This window comes from Gorilla gorilla, chromosome 3 (assembly GCF_029281585.2).
Source record: "Gorilla gorilla gorilla isolate KB3781 chromosome 3, NHGRI_mGorGor1-v2.1_pri, whole genome shotgun sequence".
Lineage (NCBI taxonomy): Eukaryota > Metazoa > Chordata > Mammalia > Primates > Hominidae > Gorilla > Gorilla gorilla.
In genome coordinates, this window is record NC_073227.2 from 137988141 (window position 1) to 137995429 (window position 7289).

A 7289-nucleotide genomic window follows, 5' to 3' on the forward strand; every position below is an offset into this window, starting at 1 on the left:
TTTGTAGAATACACATTATATTTATATATGCTGTAAACTTCACAGGTCTGTAATCCGCAAGAAAATTAAAGCTGATACATGTAAAAGCACTGTTATACTAAACAATTATATTTAAATATAGGAATCACACTATACAGAGTGACAAACTATCTTTTTATTTTAATACAATTAATTGTGTAAATAAGCCAGCTAGTGGTGGATTTTTAAAGCATGATTTTAAAAGTGAATGTGTTTTTTATCATAGAAGCAACAATTTTCTAAAGTAATGGACATTTGCCAAAATTATAGAATAATATTCAGAAGTTTTGTTTAGGGTCTACTATTGGTAAATCTATTAGCTTCATCAACACTTGGTAAGAAATTACCTAAACAAATAAATGTAAGGTAAATAAAATTTCAGTAAAAATGAAAAGAGTAGGAACATAAGAAACTCATTTTTATGCCACCCACTGAAAAGCAAGGTATTAAAGCAACATGAAAAAAAGATCCAGTCATTTGAGTTCTCGCAATTAATTTTATTATATCCTTCCTAAAACTGAAAAATGAATGAGAGGTACAAAAACTTTTACACATTTAGGGGATATTCCAAATATATGCAAAACCCTGCACTCAGAACATTCACTAAGTTGACAGACACTTACATTTTTATGGGGCTTATCTCCTATGCTCTAGCATGTGTCTTTCTAAGTCTGCTACTTCCTACCCCCGGATTCTGACATCATGATGTCTTCACTGCCGTAAACCGGTGGTAAAATCCTATGAGATGGAGAGATAATCCATATCCCAGAAGACCAAAATAGGGCATCAAGACTAAGAGTCAAAGAAAGATGCTGAATTTATACTTCTGCCCTTAGTTTTCTAATTCTTTCTGTATATTGGTATAAAAAAATTAAATATTATTGCCACGTGCCAGATGACAGAGGTTATATTGATTTACTTCAATACAAAGAACACATATGAGATAGTAGCAAGCAATGAAACATCATCTGATTAAACCTAAAATAAATTGTTGCCATTTTTCATGTTCTATCCCAGGAAAACAGACGAGTAAAATATGAACACAGTAAAAATCAACATTTCATCTTCCAAGTTTTGGACAGTGATGTTAATTTCTGCTTTTCCCAAAGGATGTATTATTGAATATAGTTTAAATTTTGTCAGAGTATTAATTCAGGGAATTACATTCTTTCTCATATAACCCTAGTCACAGGCATGTGAAAGCCAAAAGAAAAAAATATATATATGAGTCTACCAATTTCTGAAAAATAACACCATACCCATGAGCTTGGAAAATTAAAAAATTAATGGATTCATATAAATGTCATAATAATTTTTAAATCATTTTAGGCAGAACTTTATTTATCACCTAAACCCCCAAACCAATTCATACTATTGATCCTCATTGGTCCCCTAAATTACCAAGAACTGTTATTAACTGAAGCCAGTGTCTATATTATTCTCCCAAAAAGTTCTACATATTTTCCTTTCCCAAGTAAGTACTCGTTTTCTGAAGAAGACTCTGGTGCTTACAGTAACAATCAAGAAAAAGAGTTATGGTGTGTACTTGTGAGATTATTTTAGAGCCTTCCTGAAATATTTCAAGTCCTTCCCAATGGATCTCATGAACTACTGTGTGTTCCCCACTTAATTCATCTTCAAAACCAAGTATGTGGGTAAATCAGAATTTTAGAACTAAAATTATACCAGAATCTCTGCTGTAAGCCAGGAACATGAAACGTTCAGTTTCCCAGTGTCTATATTAAAGGAAGATACACCAGCAGGATCTTGTACCATATTTGGAATAGGCCAGTCTACTGAATCTACAACAATCATCAGCATTCTAAGATTCAGCTGAGGACAAGACCCTGGCACTTAATAGAATAGAAGTGACTGAAAATTGAATGACGAGTTCCAAAATCTGTGTTTAAGGCTTGTGATTTCTGCACACTAATAATTTGTCCCATCCTCTTTTTAATCCATTGCTTTGTTTTTATATTAGTATTAACAATTTAGATAAGGCAACTTCTAAAGTTTCTAATACGTATTTTCACATATTCTATCATTTTAGAACAACTGTTGAAAAAAAAGTGTTGTGGGATTTAGAGGTTTTCTGTTCTTTACAATGGATTTGTTTTAGCCCATGGAGGAAGATTAGAGAATATGTGTGTGTACTGGTAAGAAAATGTTAAATTTATTAAGATTCAGTAAGAGTAGAATAAACATCAGACTTATAAACTCATAAAAATCTACAAGGAAAAAAAGCAGGAAATAGAAAGATTTGTTATGCCTCATAAAATGAAGCAAACAGTTGCCTGGAGCTAAGGGGGAAAAACACATCTAGACCCAAGGGACAAGCTTTATAAAATAAATAATTTCAAACGCAAAGATTTTGGGCCAAAATATATATTTAAGGACACAATAATAAAAATATTGGAGAAAACACCATGAACAGATTTGGGTATTGGGACAACCTGTATGCCTATTTCTTTTTATTTTCTAATTTCCATCTCTCAGTGCTCTGTCTGTGATATTTTATAGCAATAATCATGCAACGTTTATTTCTAAGGGAGAGAAAAAAAATAAGGCACAAAGCCAGTTGTCAGAATCATGTACTGTAGATTCACAGAAAATATCAAAGCCAACATGTCATTAATTAGATTGTCCTAATCTTAGAATGCTTTTACCCTTCTTAGAAATAAAGAAAGAAACAATTGGGAGAGGATGGGAAAAGAAGGAATGATGGAAATGATAAAACAGCAGGGAGAAGGAAAGGGAAGTGGCAGGGAAAGAAAGTCAACTGGGAGCAGAGGGAGACAGGGAAAGAGGAGGATAAAGGGCAGAAGAAGGAAGAAAAGAAGCAAGAAGAGGGGAAAGGGGTTAGGAAAGGAAAGACGAAGAGAAAGAAAATGTAAAAGAGAAGGAGAAAGAATTAGCAGGAAGGAAGAAAACCAAAAGGAGACTGGAGATTGAGAAGAAACAATGGCAACAATAACCTCATTATCTATTGGTACCCCAAATGAGGTGAATTGCCACAATCAGCTGTATTCTCCCTTTTCTTTTCAGGGACTAAATTTCCCCTAGATACAATAAATTTTTTTTTAATTTTGTTTTGTTTTTTCTAAACTTAATTCCTCCTGATTGAGTATTAGTCCACAATAAAAATATGTATACTTGCAAAAATTAGCCCGGCATGGTGGCGGGTGCCTGTAATCCCAGCTACTCAGAAGGCTGGGGCAGGAGAATTGCTTGAACATGGGAGGCAGAGGTTGCAGGGAGCCAAGATCACACCACTGCACTCCAGCCTGGGCGACAGAGCAAGGCTCCATCTAAAAATGTATACTTGGAAAAACTCTTAAAATATGGTGTCTGTGTGAGTGTGTGTGTGTGTGTGTAACACCAAAATAAAACATTTTAATCTTGAACTTTGAAATTATCTTTTGTTATTAATAAGTGATCTGCAACTCATAAAATTGTTTAACAGTATTCACCATCGCACTAGGGATACATTAAAAAGGGAAAAGATTTACCATTTGGTTCCTATATCAAAGGTAATAAGTTGGTTAAAGTTGAAGTGAACTAACCTCTACTCACTACAAGTATGGTCAGAAAAAAATAAATAAAAAATTGAAAAATGTAGATTTTAGCTATACCAACTTTCCAAAAAAATGTTAAGAAAACAAGAATAAATAAAGAGCTAAACCTAGTCACTCTACATGGGATCATTCCATTTCTTTTTAGTTCTCCCTTTACTTTGACAAAATGTCACATCTTCTTGTCAGGGGACTATACTGCTTCACAGGAGCCCTATTATTTCATTCTACTGGTACAAATAAAAGTATGCCAACTGAGAACCAAAATGAAAATAATGCTAACTCTCAAAATATTTCTAGTTATAATCAACCAGATAGGCTATTCTTAGGCATTTGCTAGTTTTTTTTTTTTTCCTTCCATTTTCGGTCCCTGATGAATTGAATAAGATTAATAAAAGTAGGACTGGTGATGCATGACTCTGAGCCATAGAACTGTCCGTCATGAAGTCTGAACCATAGAACTGTCAGTCATGAAGTAAATTTGGTTCTAATCTTTGTCATTTACGTTTCAAGGGTATAAAAAAGTACATTTAAAAAGCCAATGATTACTATGACTATTTTAAATGACAAAGTATTTCATTTGAATTCTGTGTCAAGATAAAATTGTCTTTTTTTTTAGAATTAAAAAGGCTTTGCATTTCATATTTATTATCAGTGCTTCAATATAGAATGTTTTGTAATGATTAGTGACGTTGTAAACACCACCAGGTTTTTCCAACACTAAGTGCTAGTCTTTTCCAGTAAATATTTTTTCCTTAGACAAAATAACCAAACCTAACACAATTTCAAGAGATGGTGATACCATCAGCATAACAACCCAAATTACAAAAACAGCAATACTTAAAATCATGCATATTATTTCACCATTTCATAAAACTTATTTTAAAATTTCCACAAACTTTCCCAGTGTAAAAGACTCCTCAAAAACTGCATGATAACATGAAACTACAAAATTCACTTTGGAAAAGTAGGGAGTTATTTTTCTAATTTTGGCTTTAAGATTTTTTTTTTTTTTAAATGGGTTAGAAGATACGGTGAGGAATGTGTTGAGAGAGGTGGAGAAAAAGGAGCTTCCAGTCGATGCATTCACCATGTCTGAAAATACTTCAATTATACAAAGGGAACACTTCAAGAGTATGGATATATTATAAATAAGTCTCTCAGCAAGATGAACAGATGAACAGTTCAATTGCACCCACAGGAGAGAGGTCTTCTTGGAGAATGCTTGTTTATAGAATCTTCTGTAAAATAGAGTTGGCTACTTCTAATGATTCATCTTGTACTAAAACAATATCATAAGAGTCCATGTACTTTTCTAAAAGCTCATCCACTCTGTCATTTAGATATCCAATTTTCAGAATGTGCTCAACATTGGCCACTCCATCTGCCATTCTTAAGTCTCCTTGGGAGGCTCCCAGAAGAATTATGTTACTATTGCCTTTTAGTTGATTGAAATATTCTGTATTCCTCAAGGCACCATCATGTTTGTTAAATATATGAATTAGAACTCCTTTAAATCTTTGCGCACCCCAGTTTCATCAAAATCCATAAAATTGGACACAACTTTGACATTTGGATGATAAACACCAGCTTGACGAATAACCTCCTCTAGTACATCGCCGATTCCAGCCGAAAATATGAACACGGGGATACTATGTTGTTGGAGCTTATCAAAGAAATTCTTCATATCTTTCTTTGAGCATAACGTCAGATTCTGCCACAATTTCTTTAAGTTTAGCTTTTGGTAAAGCTTGTTGACCAAGCAAACCATGTGATTTAGTATACCATTCCACCATATAAGGGTACTTCTCTTCTACAGTAAGAACAGGATCAACTTCAATAGCGTAATATTTTTTCTTTAGTTGCGATAACTTTTTTCTACATTCATCTGTAACCAGCTGACAGTTGTCAATGCTATTATGACATGTTGGGCATCTTTTCCCTTTGTATGAAAATCTACTGAATGTCATATCAAAGTCTGTTATTATCTGAAGTTTGGCAGCTCCTCCTTTGATAAGACCACAGATCACTTCTTCTACTCTTGTAAGGTTCTTGATTCGAACTGAACTTTTCTGGAATTCTGGCATCATCTCGATGATCTTGGTCTTCCGCCCCATCTTCCTCTTCAAGGTGAATATGTACTGAGCCAGCACCACCCCCGCCACCAGGGCGCACACGCTGGCGCTCACTACCGCGCCCACCCTCGCCACGGCCGCGCGGTCCATGGACCGGGCCCTCATGCGCGTCCAGGCAGGAAAAAAACAGGCAACTCTCGGAGACTGCGAGTCTCAGAAGCGCGGGATCCCAGAGCACCACGGACCATAAAATTGTCTTAAATTGAGTGTTCATCTCAGCTGTTAAAACTAAAAGAACCTCTAACCTCATAATCTGTACCTTTTATCCATGAGTAAGGAAAACAAGTTGAGGACTGAGACCAAAGTTTTTGACACCATCTTTTTCTGCATAAAGCAATAATATATATTGCTGACATCAAGTTGTCTCTTTGCTCTCTTTCTGAAGAGAGCAAACAAGTTCTGAAATAGAAGATAGTTGCTTATTTTGCTCTCAAATAAGTATGAGTTCAGAGGAAAATCCTCCAAAACTTGTAAGTACGAGGACCAGGCTATCCCCAGCTCACTGCTCCACCATTCCTGATTTGTGTCTCTTACCCTCATAGTTCAGGAAAGCACCTCTACGGGAGGTGGAAGGTAGTAGAATCAATAAATTTTAAAAAAAACTGTAAATGAAATATTTTTGTGGGCTTCTTGGTTTGTTTGTTTGCTTGTTTTTTTTTTAAAGAAACGCTTCTAGAAGTCACCATGAGACACTGCCACTTACATTTCATTGACCAAAATACTGTCATATGTCCACACTTCCTTGCAAACAGTTCTGAAGAATAGATTTACCATTCTAGATAGCCATGTGCCTAGCCCCAAATCAACAGCTATATCACACTGGAAAACACATAACAGATGACGAAGACATCTATATTTCTCTGCCGTATTTTCTTTCTCATTTTATTTTCATTCTATGTTAACATTATTTTTTATTTTTATTTCCCATTTTCTGAAATCTCATCTTTAATTATCTAAATCAAGATTCCTGTGGAGAGTATAAAATAGGTAAGTCCTTGTCATTTCATAAAATTCTTTAATATTAGTTTTTGAGTGGCAGGTTTTTTAGAATTACGATATTGTTTATAATGTTTCTGTTTGTGTGTGTGTGTGTGTTTATTAGTTGTAGAAATATAACTCCAGTAAAGTGACTAAAATATGTTGTTTTCAATATATGATAACAAAGAATATTAGCTTAAGAATTGCAATATGATTAGTTACTGAAGTACATCAGTGGCATGATGCATTATTTGGTTACTATATTGTTTAAAAATACTTTTTGTCCTAGCTTGGTGAAGGATTATTACTTCTGTGCCACATAAGCCTCCAGTTTGTTTATGGAATTTGCTTTCATGACAAAAAAAAAAAAGTGAGTGGAAATGACATGTATCACTTCGGAGCAGAAACTCCAGGATGCAGCACATAATTCACTATTTTCTCTTTTTATTTTGCATGAGTACAAACATTGCCCAGATGGAAGTGAATCCATGTGCTTAGGTCCAGAGCAAAGACAATGAATTCATTTGGCCTGAGAGATTAGAGGATAGTTTTGTTTACTGTACCATAATCTTGACTATTCTGACTT

The 7289-nt window shown here is 34.5% G+C and overlaps 1 pseudogene; it reads right to left on the minus strand.

Moving 5' to 3' along the window:
• Positions 1-4674: 4674 nt before the first annotated feature.
• LOC101141982 (cytosolic 5'-nucleotidase 3A-like) lies at positions 4675-5830 on the minus strand (annotated as a pseudogene).
• Positions 5831-7289: the final 1459 nt, after the last annotated feature.